The 15,486-nt window shown below is 41.7% G+C and overlaps 1 long non-coding RNA gene across 1 annotated transcript; it reads right to left on the bottom strand.

Moving 5' to 3' along the window:
- Positions 1 to 11,894: 11,894 nt before the first annotated feature.
- On the bottom strand, positions 11,895 to 12,980 carry LOC112846329 (uncharacterized). The gene is made up of 2 exons (XR_003219245.1): positions 12,680 to 12,980; positions 11,895 to 12,048 (listed from the first exon to the last, which is right to left on the bottom strand). It is a non-coding gene; the product is annotated as an uncharacterized LOC112846329 (long non-coding RNA).
- Positions 12,981 to 15,486: the final 2,506 nt, after the last annotated feature.

A 15,486-nucleotide genomic window follows, 5' to 3' on the forward strand; every position in this document is an offset into this window, starting at 1 on the left:
AAGCATCACAGATATGTACAAAAGACAAGATTATAAATTCTTAACAATCAAAGATATGTTTGAGAATAAAAAAAAGTTTTACTTGTGCTTTCTTTTATGACTGGTCTGAGTTTCAGCTTCGGACTGAAGGTCAGACGTATCACAGTGTTCACTTAGTCCTATGTGTGAAGGGACAGTTACTGTGTGTGTATATGTAAGCATTTAAACACTGAATATACTAAAATTAACAGTATTTTGTCTAAGTCTGCCATTGTAGGAATTCATGGCACCGAGACAAAACCGTGGCGCATAGTGTGACGTCAAAATTGGCGCAGACCTTTGACGCTGCGTTTTCTACGTTTTTCTCGTCCACACATAAATGCAAAAACTGAGTTTTCGAAAATATCCACCCTGGCAGGCGTTTTTAGAAATCTCCATTTTCAGTGACCAAAAACGCTGTTTACGTGTGGACGAAAGGTGCAAACAAAGTCCTTGAACACATTTATACAGTTACCATTACGTTTATCAATCATATATCACAGATTTAGAATTTTTTGTAGTACTAAGCAACTACAGAGCGAAAGTCTGGGTCAAGCGCCGAGGTGACGGCAAGAACAAAGGAAACCTCGAAGCGTTAAAGCTAGCTTTGTAAGGGAATATAACGAAGAAATTATGAAACGAAAATGTTTTCTTTGTTGATATACTTTGTTCGCAGTGCAATTTATTTGTTGCCGGATTGTAAGAAGTAGACACAATTTCGGGCTCCCACATTTTGTGGGAGCAACGTAAATAACAGTAAAAAACTTGTTAATGTACAACATTAACGAGTTTTTTTAATGTTATTCAAATGCAAACATGGAAATAACGAGTAGAAAAAAAATTCATTCATTCTTACCTTATACTAATCGTGGTGCAGGCCAGTGCAGTGCATGACCTGATGCCTTCTCCGGTCAATTCCGCTGAGAGTAAATCAAATGTCCCGCTCTACTGTAGAAGACAATGAATACCTGGGGGGATGTACCAATGTGAGAGGGGTGCTGCGGAATAGTCCAAGTGATCGCTGCTTTAATTTCCCGGTCAACTATACATAAATTGCACGTAGACTAGACCAAGTCATTGATAACAAGTGAACAATAAATCTACTTTCTCTGGTACTTTATACCCGATCAGTTGCAATGCAATTTAATGCTCAACTACAAATCGATGGTTTTTGATGGTGACCGGAGCCGAATGATCGTCAACTATAAATAGACGTTTTCTCGACGTTGTTGGTGTCACCTGGTCGACTACAAATAGATCAAACATCAATGACAAAAAAACAACGGTAAATCAACATTGTTACAACGTCCCTATAGTAAGACCATCGGTTTACCACAGTATTTCAATGTTGTTACAACATTGGCATTTCAACCCCAACCATATACGACGGTTCGGATGAAAAATCAACATAGATTCAATGTCGTCTTGCTATCTGGGATGGGACCCAACCTAACCTTAACAGTAGCAAACCAAGTCTCCCCTCGCCAGTCACATCAGAAGTATTTAACCAGCAGCAGGGTGAGGCACTCGCTACGTCTGGTGTTATGGCACCCCACACTAAATGTGGGGCAGTTGCTAAGCTAATCAGTAAGAAAGCTCTCATACATTGCAATTTGAATGGGTTAGCAGTGAAAGCAGTACTTGGCATATGTGCTCAAGTTTGCATCATAAGTAAACATTGGAAAGACTGATACTTGCCTGAATTAGTCATGCAACCTGTCTGAAATAATCAAGGAAATTGATGAGTTGAAAGTTTGTGCAGTCAACGGGGAAACCATATCATTTGATGGCTGGGTACCCATCGTGATCAACTTACTGGGGGGTGAAGACCCCAGTCTCTCCGTCAGTATTCCGGTCCTCGTCAGTACCTTGCCTGTGGGCAAACCATTGATTGGTTTCAATGTCTTGGAACAGATCATTGAGGGGCAACTAGAGCAGTTGATACCTACTCTTGTTACCTTGCTGTGAATGCCATCTGTCTTCCCCCTGAGAAAGGTGAGGTGGTCAGAAGCTTCATCCAGACAGTAGAGCCAAACATTACACAAGGGTGCTTGAGAACAGTTGAAAGGGATGTGATTATCCCTCCTGAACAGGTCACCTGGTTAAAGTGCCGGGTTCCATCAACCATGAATCTGCTTGATTGTTTAGTGCTGTTTGAGGCTGATGAGGGTAACCAGGCCCTAAAGCGGTTCGATGTCTTGACGGGGTTAGTTAAAATACGGAATCCAGCTAAGCCATACATCACCATTGCTCTAAGTAATGACACCAAACATGATATCACCTTGACAAGGAAGATGGCGCTGGGCACCTTACAGCCAGTTGAACGTATTGTGGAGGTCGAGGCCTCAAACGAGTGCCCACCTGCAATAACAGTTCGCAAGATAATGGTGGAGTCAGCTGGACCTCTCCCAATGTCGTGGTATCCGCCAGTGAATCTTGATCATTTGGAAGAGGAACAAAAAGAGATTGTCCAGAGAATGTTGTTTGATGAGTGCAGGGTCTTTGAGTGGGATGGGAACAATATTGGTTGTAATCCTGATCTGAAAATGGTGATAAACCTAAAGGATGACATACCAGTGCAGAGAGCATATACCTTCTTTGCGCGGTCTTGTAGATGGGGATACAACTTCCTCCCACGGATTCCTATCCTATTCCTGTCTAAACGGCCCATCTGTGTCTCTCTTCCTGTCCGTGATGTGGCCTCCCATGATTTACGCACCGTCTGTGTGGGCCTGGATCCTTGTGTCATTGATTCACAGAGAGTTGGGGAATGGCTTTCAACTCTGTGTGAATGGTACTCATGGCCATTGATCAGTGTGCTTTGGTCAGTGATTGTTGATCAATGGTCATGAGAATTTGTATATTAATGATCAAGGAACTGACCTCCCAGACCATTGTTCCTTCAGTGGGCTGGTTTCAGTCATTATGGAAATGTACTGTTTATAAGATTGGGGAAACCTGCAGTCAGCTGAGACTGAAGAAGTCACTTGGATGAGTGACAAAACACTTCTCCCACTGAAAACATTACGTCCAAATGAACAGAATCAGCTTTTGGAGATTTACTTAACTGCTTGATTGAGCATGTATCAAGACACTTTAAAATTTTGTTTTTACTATTACTATTACCAGGATATTACCAGGAGAAGCTCACAAAGCTTTCTGCTATACTTCAGTTTCTCATTAAAATAAATAAAAACTTTCAGATCTTGGTACATCACAAAAACAGACATAAAAAAGGCCATTCATGTGGTTTACATGTAAATATTAATTTGGCCGCAGCTATTTTATTTATCTGGAGATGCCCGGGGAAGAGGTTCATCACGTTGTGGGAAAGTGGCTGTGTGGTTTCCCCTTGGGTATTACACATTTCTTAATTAACTCCACCTCCTCCCTCCAATCAAGGCTGCTCACTGGCCTGGGCAGCCAGTAACTTCACAGCCTGGCACGCCGGTCCCGTAGTCTACATGGAAGCTGCCACACCACCATTATCATCTGCTCAATCATCTGCAGCTGCAATGCCGCCGGAGGGACCCGCTCTGCCCGAGCAGGAAGTCAGCACAACGGAGGGTCCTGCATGTCCATGTACGGCACAGCGTCCAGCATGCAGGGTACTGTCAGGGACCTGGGCTCGAGCAAACCTGGTTCCCTGTGCACTTATATTCACTTATATGTGTGAATTCACAGCTGGAATAGGGGTTAAAGGTATCATCAGACTTGGGAAGTTGCTGCTTTCTACAACCAGGAAGTGAAATAGCACAACCAACAACTGTAATACTTGCATTAACAACAACAATAACAAAACAAACTACTACGACAATTAGTCCAACATATCCCTCCAACAGATCCATCCATTTGGTTCCTCTTGGCTGACCTGAAAGTAAGAAACATATGTAGGGTGTCAGCTGTCAAGTAGGTGATGAGTAAAGTAAGTAACTAAAACTTATTAATACAGCACTTTTTTTAGACAAGAATCTATTACAAAGTGCTTAACTTATTATTAAAAATACAGCAGACTGAAACAACATAATACACAAGAACATCAAAAATATTTTTATAGTTGATCAGAAATTTACTGTAACTGTTTTGTCTGGGAGTGTTATCTACTGAAACTGAATTGTAACTGAATCTTGGCTCCATCCAAACATCCCCAATGCCTAGGTGGAGTTACCAAGCTGGACATTACACCAGCAGGATCACACCAAATACTCCTGTAAGGAAAGGTGCGACCACAGCAGAGAGCAACCAGGGTGTCCATATCGTTGTTGGGGACTTTAATAGGGCATGTGTGAAAATTGTACTCCCCAAATTCCACCAATATGTTACATGTCCTACCAGAGGGGTAAGGACACTGAACCATGTGAAGATATCAAGCAGGCCTACAGACTGAAACCCTTCCATGTCCTAGGACAATCTCACAGAATCTCTCTGCTCCTCATCCCTGCCTACATCCCCCTCAGGAAAAAAAACAAGCCCCTCCAAGCATCCTGGTCATGGCTACAGACCTATAGCCCTCACAGGAAAAGATATGTAAGGATGGTCTTCGTGGACTACATCTCAGCATTCAACACCATAATCCCAGACATTTTTACTACCAAACTGGACCACCTTAATCCTGATCCTGATTTAAATATTTCATCATCAACTGGCCCCAAACAGTCGATGAGTCCAGCAGCCACATCTCTGTCAATCTCACCTGGGCCCACAACACCAAGATGCTGGTAAAGAAGGCCCAGCAGCAACTGCATTTCCTCCTTGTCCTGAGAAAGAATAACCCAGACCGGAAGCTGCTGCGAGTCTTTTACTGTGCTTCAGTGGAGACCGTACTCTCCTACTGCCTGGCTATTAGGTACACAGGGGCCACAACTGAGAACAGAAAGGCTGCACAGAGGGTAATTAACCCCACAAAAAAGCAAAAAAAAAAAAACCCAAAAACATTTGCTGCCCTCTGCCACCCATGGAGGCCATTGCCATGTCCTCCATTCTCAGGAAAACCACTGTCATCATGGGTGACCCCTTGCACCCCACCCACCACCCGTGTGACCCGTGCCCTCTGGTCGGTACCTAAGGTCAGTCATGTTCCACACCTCCAGAGTCAGAAACATCTTCTTCTGATTCGGACTCTAAACAAGTACTGTCCCTGCTGGTGACTTCTTGTGACAATTGGATGAACCTAGAATCTCAGACGGAGGGCAGAAACTGTGAAGACAGCGACTGTGGTGGTACAGGCCAGGTACACAGAGCGACACAGAGACAAGGATCTGGAATTAATTGCAGGTACATTGGGAAAAGTGATAGAAATGATAAAAAATGGATCAGGAAATTGAATTTCTAAAATGTTAATATTTGTCAGAGCAAAATCAAAAGATTCATCTAAATGCTGCTCATATCTACCTGTAGCTGGAGGAGAGGTGACATTCACTGGCCCTGAAAGAGTGTCCTGTTTTGAGTCAGGTATCTCTGCTGTACCATCCACTGTGTTGAATAAACTATGGCATGCTGCAAGTCAAATCAAAAGAACAACAATTATTACAAAACAAATGTCCCCTGACAAACAAAAAAGTGTTGATGAGGAGGATTTTTTTTGTCTAGGCTTTAAACCACATATCTGTTCTTCTGAGCACTAATATACACACAAGAAATGGGCTTTTATGAAAACACTAAATCAAACACTGCTAACAGTGGGAATAAAGGAATTATTTTACTGCATTAATAATATAACTTTATCATTAAATTGCATTAAACTGTTTATCACAGCTACTGGCATCAGATTAAAATTTTTATTGCAGGTGCAGCCATAATCATTGTATACACACATTTGCATGTTGATTCTCAGTCTATTGAAGGCTTCAAGCTTTGTGCAGCGCGATGTCTTCACAATCTATTGTGTAAGGTGACTTGGAGCAATGGAAGGTTAAAACAGCATTCACGCTTACAGACAAATATGATTTAAATGTAGACCTTTGTAAGCGAAGGCCTTGAATTCATTTAGCTTCTACCTGCAGTTGAGCTTGCCTAGTAACAAGTGACAGAAGAAGAGTGAAGAAAGTGTAAAGTCCCCAGGGGCTATTCGATAATGAGTTTAATTATCATGTATGGAAGAAAGTACTAGAAAGAGGAACATCTGTCTATTTTAGCTATTTTTAAGTGATGATTTACTGTAACTTAAGCATATTATGTACATTTGTGACACAGAAGGGGCTGAACCCTGACATGAATAAAACTATTCTGAATTGAGTTGTTCGGAGAAGATCTATGCTGATGTATTGCAGTGTACATCTTCCCACATGTGTACTCAATAAATCATCATTTGACTGAACTCTTCTGGGCCAGTGTTGGTTTGTTCCTTGCCTCAATATTTCGAATCGGGACATTACCAACACAGATCATTCACAGCTAGGCTAAAATAGAAGGATCTCAGTGATCGTGAGAACAGAGCTATTTAGGAGTAATAAGGCAGCAGAGCTAAAAGAGCCGAAGATCTCAAACACACTGAACACTCCTCACTCACTTGGAGAACCAACTTTCAGGTTGATGATGCTGATGAGCTTCAAAGGTTTTCCAGCTCTCTCAATGACACGGCACTCGTATGTTCCAGCATCATCTTGTCTCACATTCTTCAGAATCAAAGACACGTCTCCATCAGTGATCTGTCTGTCCATCAGATCCACCCGGTTCTCAAAAGATGGATGCTGGTAATCTGGAACAAGCCATCCATGCTGATATAAAAGGACAAGTTCTCCAGGTCAGTTCTGCTCCACTCTACAACTATGATGATGTGGGCTTGAGCTCGACATGTCAGAGTGACGTCCTGTCCAGACTCAGCTGTGATGATTTTGTGATCTGAAAGAGGAAACAACAGAGCGCAGAGAGGTTAAAGGTCAAAGTAACACTGTTCACTTCTACAGCAGTCAATCAGACAGCACTAAACTGTACTTACTCACATAGAATTTTCAATAATATCACTTATCACAAAATTAATGTGTGCAGGCTCATGTTGCCTGCACGCACACAGACAAACGGAATGAATATGAAATAATCCTACTCTATTTCTTTGTCTTTATCTATCATTGAAATGTCGTTTATCTCCTGACAGGTAAAACTCACCTGCAGAGGTAAACATGCAGAGGCTGAAGAACAACAAAGATGAGCAGAGTGATGCAGTCAAAGCAGACATTTCCTCCAGCACAGATGGTCTTAGTTTGTTCTAAATGTCTGTATTTTCAGTGAATAACAGAACATCAGTTTAAAACTGACTGCATCAGATTAAATTTAACGTTTACATAAAATTCAGTTTCCATAGGAAAAGATTCCAGGTTCAGATACTAATGCTGGATAATAATCACTAAGGCTTTTGAAATCTGTGAGCGAACTGGATCCTAAGCAGTTCTGTGTGATTAGTAAAGAGGTATATGTCTCTCAGGTTTCTAGTCCAACTGGTGCTGTAATGTTTTTTCCTGCATGCGCATGCGTGTGTCACGGCGAGTGAGATGAGCCGTGTGGAAGAAAATAAAGGAGGATCCAAACGCAGGCACTTGTAAAGGTGTGAGGGTGGGTTATTAAACACAAAATAAAAATGGCCAAACGGCAAAAGGAACCGAAGGCTATCTAAACTGAGAACAACTAAACTAGTGAACACAAACCAGGACATGAACATGAAGGAGGATGAGCAGCGGAGAACGACAACGGACAGCAGGGGAAACACACGAGTGAGACATGGTGGATACACAGACGGACCAGCAACTACAATGACAGAAGACGCAACTTAAATACACACAGAGAAACACAGGGGTTTACACACAAGTGGGGAACACAGCTGGGAGTAATCAACAAGACGAGAGAGAGGTAAAACTGAACACACTCACATGAGACGCAGACCTTCACAATAAAACAGGAAACAAGAACACTACACAAAGACGCAGACTTGACACTGAGAGACAAACAGAAAATGACACATGGAACTAAACCCACACAAAACATGAGAACACAAATCCTAAACACAAATAAACAGAAACATGCGACTCTAATAATAATCTATCATCATCATAATCATCACCACTACCACCAGTATACAGGAAAAATCCATCAATCAAAACCAAAACATAACAACTCCAAAATGCTGGGTCGAACCGACCCAGAACCATGACAGCGTGTGTTTGTCTGAAACCATTTTTTTCCTCTCTCTGTTCTTTTTTTTTGCATGATCTGTTTGGTTGCGAAGTGATTTCAAAGTTTCATGTGTGAAATAAAATAGCTGCGGTTAAATTAAGCTGTCTAAAACTGTCAAGGTTCAGCCCAGAGAGAAGAGCAGACTCATTTTAAGTTTTATTTTAAATAAGTTCCTCACACCAAGGGGTTTCAGAGGGGAATATTTCTGAAGCTGACACTCACAGAGAGAGAGGAGAAAATAATTAGGCTACGTTCACAGTGCAGGGCTTAATGCTTAATTCCGATTTTTTGATCAATGAAATTCTGTTCACATTATGAATAAAATGTGACAGCAAACGCGCTCTAGTGTGAACCCTCAAAGCGGCCTGAATTATAGCTAGAACGGCATAATTAATATTTGAATTGCTCTTCTGACCCTGTCTGTTGACAGGTCAGGGTTTTTTTTGTATGCTGAATTGTTCCAGAGGTGGATTCCTCCGGTGAAATAGATGGCGAGACTTCCCACCTGGACTTAGAGAGACTGAGATTTGCTTCTTTTCCACTTGATGATCTGCTGTACCTTGCGGTGTGGTAGGATTGTATCACTCACACTTTCACACACAGCTGGTTATACATAAGACCACTGACTGACATTCTTCCACCCCTATATTCTTTCACACCCTGGGAATTTTTTGGACTTTACCCCTTGGACATTTTTTATTTGGGACTTTAAATAATGAGCTGTTGTGTAGAACATTCTCCAGATGTGAAAAGAGTGTGAAATTTTCATTTGAATGTACATTAGATTTGTGTAATCTGTTTCCATAAGAGTTAAGGAGTCAGGTTACTAGGGTGCACCCGAGCATTGAAACCAGAACATTGAAACCCGAACATTGAAAACCAAAATGTCTGTGAAGGTTCTCAGTCATCCAGGTCATCGTAGTCAAAGGAGTTTGCAAAGAAAAGCGTCTGGACGTCTTTAAGTTGCTTGAAGACGTTTCACCTCTCATCCGAGAAGCTTCTTCAGTTCTAAGGTCAAATGGCCGAGAGTCCCAGATTTAAACCCAGTGGGAGTATCCCCCCAAGGAGGGACAAAGGACCCCCTGGTGATCCTCTAATCACATGCGCCAAGGTGTGAAAGTGGGTGTGGGACCTAATCAGCCAGGGTTTCGGGTGAGCTCATTGTGAAACCTGGCCCCACCCTATCATGTGATTTCCTGAAGTCAGATGGCCCAGGGTGTGAGTGGGCGTTAAGGCGTCTGGGGAGGGAACTCAAAACTGGATTATAGATGGCAGACAGTTGGTGTCGTAAACCACCGCCTCTGTTCAAAGATGGTCGCTCACAGTGGACATAGATGGCCTCTTTCACTCCTCTTTCAAACCATCTGTCCTCTCTGTCCAATATGTGAACATTGGCATCCTCGAAAGAGTGACCTTTATCCTTAAGATGCAGGTGGACTGCTGAGTCTTGTCCTGTGGAGGTGGCTCTTCTATGTTGTGCCATGCGCTTATGAAGTGGCTGTTTGGTCTCTCCAATGTAGAGTTCACTCGTTTAATCGCGGCTTGTTTTCGGTGTGTTTGGTGGTTGTAGAAATGGTTTATATGACATTTTAGCTGAGATTCTGAGGTTTGTGTGGATACCACACATGTCTGGACTTATATTTCTCAACCCGCGTTATAACCGATTAAACGTGATCTTCTCCTTTTTACCCCCTGTCCCGGGGGCGTCAAAAATGGCTCTTTGATTAAGATTCATCATACAAACTAGTATAATTGATATATTAGTATTGTCACTTCTCACTTCACTCGTCAAATGCATGGTCAGGCTCCCTCTGCTTCACTTATCGACGCGCAGGGTACCCCCCTCGTGTCGAGAATTGACGTGCAGGGTCCTCTTATTGAACACTATAGGGCTTTGGAGCGTGATGTCACAGGGGTGGGCGTGGAAAGGATTTTGGCCCAATCCGCCATGTTGGGGGTCTAGCGCAAGTGAAAAGGGAGCGAAGGCACACACAACAGCCATGGTTCGTATTTGCTGTGTGGTCGGCTGCAATGTGTGATCGCATGACCGGCAAGAGAACAAGCTTGAAAAGGGTTTATCTTTTCATTCTTTCCCAACCTGGAAGCAACATGAGGCAGCTCGTGTATTGATGTTACCAAACGAAGGCGTCTAGCCTGCATAGCAGCTGTGAGACGAGCTGATATCCAGTTCTCTTCCATCCCCAAATATCTGTTGGTGCTCCAGACAGTTTCATTCCGGTAAGTTCTAAATATGTTCATATCACTCTTTATAGCCTATTAGTTTTATTTTCGATGCGCTCTGAGGTCATATCAAATTAGATCAAACATCCTACTGAGTGATTTTGCAGAACTACCCTCTCTTTATAGAGTTTCTAATTATTTTTATATATATATAATATATATAATACATAATTATTCCATCACTGTGACTTGTACTTAAGAGTAAAATGGCCTTCTTTGGCCATTAGAAGACAGGGGCATTGGTACACTTTTATTTACAAAGCTATGCTTGGATTGCTGCCTCCTTATATTTGTACTTTGGTCACAAGGACAAATAGTGGTTCTTACTCCTTGTGTTCAAATGATCAGCTGCTGCTGTCTGTTCCGCTTGTCCGCACAGAGTTGGGTAAGAAAGCCTTTGTCCACTCCGCGCCTTTTTCGTGGAACCTGTTACAGAAAGACTGGAAACTGACTGATCTGTTGTCTTTAAATGTTTTTAAAACTAAACTCAAAGGCCTACAGACTGCCTCAATAATGTGTAATTGTTTTGTGTAATTTTTAACTTTGTTTGTTTGTATGTATTTGTTTGGAAATGTGCTGCCTCTTGGCCAGGACTCCCTTGAAAAAGAGGTTTTTGATCTCAATGGGACATTCCTGGTTAAATAAAGGTTAAATAAAATAAAAAAATTGGCATTATTGCAGCAAACCAGCCTATGAAATGGATGAAACATCGTGACTGGGTTCCAGCGCTACATAAGGGACCTGCTTCAAACATACCACCATGCCAATCAGATTACTTCTTCCATGTGAGGGTGAAGAGGTGACCCTTCAGGATAAGATGGTGAAGGTTTGCTGCGTTTGTTGAACAATGTTATAGTAAAACCAGGGAAAAATGAAAATTGCTCCTGTTAAATATTCTTAAGTCTTTTACTTAATAAATAGCAGTATTTTTTTTTTCAAAAGATACAGTAAATAATGTTAGTAGTGGGTGATATCATGTAAACACTGTCATGATTTTATGTGAACATTTTGTCATTTGTAAACTATAAATGACATGGATTCTACACTGTAACTGATGTGATGTTCTATAAAGTGGTTTTAATTTAAAAAAAAGAGGCAAAAATTAGTTTGTTTCTTTATTCAATTTTTGAACAGTGGTACTCAGTCAGTACATATTCAGTAAATGCAAATTATTTACATGGCAGTGCACTACAGGCATAAATCTAGACCGCTATATAAAACATTATGGCATTATAGCAGTGACAACTCCTCCGCAGTAGCAGGTGGGATTTTTCTTTTTTGAGGACGGCTTCTTTTACCTTTCACTACGGATGGTCTGTTTATGTTTTGATCAAGAGCCTTTTTTTGGGCAGCTGAAGAGGAGAAGTCTATCTTATGGCCAACCTCTGGCTGTATCTTGGTCACATTACCCAGCAAAACCCAGTATGCAGGTTCATCTGTAACAGTCCTTGTGCCACGGATCAACACTGTTGCTTCTACATTAAACAGAAGAGCAGGGACATGGCTGCAGGTCTCCGAGACTCCGGCCATACAGCTGCAGCGGGCGGCTTCAACCTTCCCTGTGATGCTCACAGTGACCCATGGCTGCAATGCTGGTTCATTCAGTCTTTGAGAGTGCAGGACCTGAAACACACACAGACAAAGTTCATTTAAAGACAAGAACTATGAGCCAAGGCCGACATAAATGTGTTTTATCTACTTTATCATAAATGTAACAAAGTGTTTAGAAAGTTAGCACATACATGTAATTTTTCATTTCTTTATGTGTCCATCTATAGAACGCTGCATGTTATAGTGTAAATCTGCCTGTTCTCTGTCAGAAACCTGCCTGCAGAAAATGAACCTAAAGTATGTAATGCAAGGATGTCATCACTTTAGAGATGGAGAAAGCATAAAGTGACAATTATGAATCACTTAATATGATAAGGAGATTCTGCAGGTCATTAATCAGTGTATAAAACTAAAATAAAATGTATTTTTAGTGACACAAGATACAAATATTGAAGCAAGATCTATAATTAGAATTATTTATAATAAATATGAATAAATCATTGCAACTTCTTTAACCATAAAGAATAACTAAATCCTTCAGGACAATGTCACATCAGTGCACTGAACTCACTATGCTATCCACCTAACAGCCTCCACATGTTCTCACTGTAATTTCCCCTCATGAATGAATTTATGCTGCACTAATCTGAATGTTTGCAGGGAAATCAAACACATTTCACACACAGTACTTGAGCTGACTTACCTTTGTTTGAATGACGACTTGTACGCGCTGACTCCACAGATAAGGTACGAAAATATGTCAGGCTACATCAGTAGCGGTAGGTATTCAGGGTTTCTACTCCATGGCCGTATTTCAAACGGGTCCACATTTCCAATGCACGCTATTTTCTGCAAGTACCGCAGCTTCGCCTCTGGACGCAATCGGTCTCTATACCGTCCGTTTTCTTTGGAGCTGCTTTTAAGCATGATTCTTGTCGTCGTCGTTCCAACACAGTGTCTGTTTTGATTCGTAGACCCCGAATATGGCGCCGCGCTCCCACAATGCATTGCGGCGTGACGTCAACTCCAAAGCCCTATAGAGCTCCCCAAACGTTGTTTATTGATGACAAGAGATTGCCGCAGAAAAGCCTGTTGTCCGTATATTTATACATTTCTGAAATCACATTGTAGTGACGTATACTGAACACAATAAATTATATAATGTAAACAACTACCTGAGAAACAACAGATACAGCAGATAAATTAATTATAGGTTATTACTTTTGTATCGTTTATTGCATTTATGGAGGGAGAGGTGTATGCTGGGTAATGATACAGCTAGCAACTTTATTCACCCGCTTCGGATGTTATCAGTCCATCAGGCGTTATTAGCAGAAATCAGTCCCATAAATGTGGGCCATCTCCACCTGCTAGATTGTTCAGAAGGTTGTTATCATCCATCCAGATGGAGGATCAGTAACAGGAGCGTGGAAGACTCCAGAATCCACTCTGCCTGGAATCTGACGTCATCACCTAATTTGCATAATTGGTCATGCTAATATAATCCTAGCCTACGTTGTTGGAGAGAGAATAACATCGTGGAAGAGACATAAAGTGAGCAAAAAATGTCCTAAATACATTTTGAATTTATTTAGAACTACAAATTAAATTTCTTTTAGCAATTATTGTTTTTTAATGTCACAATTCCAACCCTGCTCCTTTATCCAGGCCTGGACTGGCAAAAGTGACCCGAAATAGGCACTCTGGTGGAGTTACTGTGTGTTTGTGTTTATAAGTAGTTTTAAACCTTGCACACTGTTTGCAAGTTTCAGTTTTTTCGAAATTCTATACGCGAAAAGTGAGCGCGAGAGCCCTCGGTTCACTTGCTTGCTGCTGAAGTAAAAGTAAATTTTATTGTCATCTCTGCTGCATACAGTCCGGTATATACAGGGAGTGCAGAATTATTAGGCAAATGAGTATTTTGTCCACATCATCCTCTTCATGCATGTTGTCTTACTCCAAGCTGTATAGGCTCGAAAGCCTACTACCAATTAAGCATATTAGGTGATGTGCATCTCTGTAATGAGAAGGGGTGTGGTCTAATGACATCAACACCCTATATCAGGTGTGCATAATTATTAGGCAACTTCCTTTCCTTTGGCAAAATGGGTCAAAAGAAGGACTTGACAGGCTCAGAAAAGTCAAAAATAGTGAGATATCTTGCAGAGGGATGCAGCAGTCTTAAAATTGCAAAGCTTCTGAAGCGTGATCATCGAACAATCAAGCGTTTCATTCAAAATAGTCAACAGGGTCGCAAGACGCGTGTGGAAAAACCAAGGCGCAAAATAACTGCCCATGAACTGAGAAAAGTCAAGCGTGCAGCTGCCAGGATGCCACTTGCCACCAGTTTGGCCATATTTCAGAGCTGCAACATCACTGGAGTGCCCAAAAGCACAAGGTGTGCAATACTCAGAGACATGGCCAAGGTAAGAAAGGCTGAAAGACGACCACCACTGAACAAGACACACAAGCTGAAACGTCAAGACTGGGCCAAGAAATATCTCAAGACTGATTTTTCTAAGGTTTTATGGACTGATGAAATGAGAGTGAGTCTTGATGGGCCAGGTGGATGGGCCCGTGGCTGGATTGGTAAAGGGCAGAGAGCTCCAGTCCCACTCAGACGCCAGCAAGGTGGAGGTGGAGTACTGGTTTGGGCTGGTATCATCAAAGATGAGCTTGTGGGGCCTTTTCGGGTTGAGGATGGAGTCAAGCTCAACTCCCAGTCCTACTGCCAGTTTCTGGAAGACACCTTCTTCAAGCAGTGGTACAGGAAGAAGTCTGCATCCTTCAAGAAAAACATGATTTTCATGCAGGACAATGCTCCATCACACGCGTCCAAGTACTCCACAGCGTGGCTGGCAAGAAAGGGTATAAAAGAAGAAGAACTAATGACATGGCCTCCTTGTTCACCTGATCTGAACCCCATTGAGAACCTGTGGTCCATCATCAAATGTGAGATTTACAAGGAGGGAAAACAGTACACCTCTCTGAACAGTGTCTGGGAGGCTGTGGTTGCTGCTGCACGCAATGTTGATGGTGAACAGATCAAAACACTGACAGAATCCATGGATGGCAGGCTTTTGAGTGTCCTTGCAAAGAAAGGTGGCTATATTGGTCGCTGATTTGTTTTGGTTTTGTTTTTGAATGTCAGAAATGTATATTTGTCAATGTGGAGATGTTATATTGGTTTCACTGGTAAAAATAAATAATTGAAATGGGTATATATTTGTTTTTTGTTAAGTTGCCTAATAATTATGCACAGTAATAGTCACCTGCACACACAGATATCCCCCTAAAATAGCTCAAACTAAAAACAAACTAAAAACTACTTCCAAAAACATTCAGCTTTGATATTAATGAGTTTTTTGGGTTCATTGAGAACATGGTTGTTGTTCAATAATAAAATTATTCCTCAAAAATACAACTTGCCTAATAATTCTGCACTCCCTGTAGAGAGACGAGAGAACGAGGCTCCAGTTACAGCAGTGCAAGTAAACAAACAATATATGT

The sequence above is a fragment of the Oreochromis niloticus genome, linkage group LG3, assembly GCF_001858045.2.
Source record: "Oreochromis niloticus isolate F11D_XX linkage group LG3, O_niloticus_UMD_NMBU, whole genome shotgun sequence".
NCBI lineage: Eukaryota > Metazoa > Chordata > Actinopteri > Cichliformes > Cichlidae > Oreochromis > Oreochromis niloticus.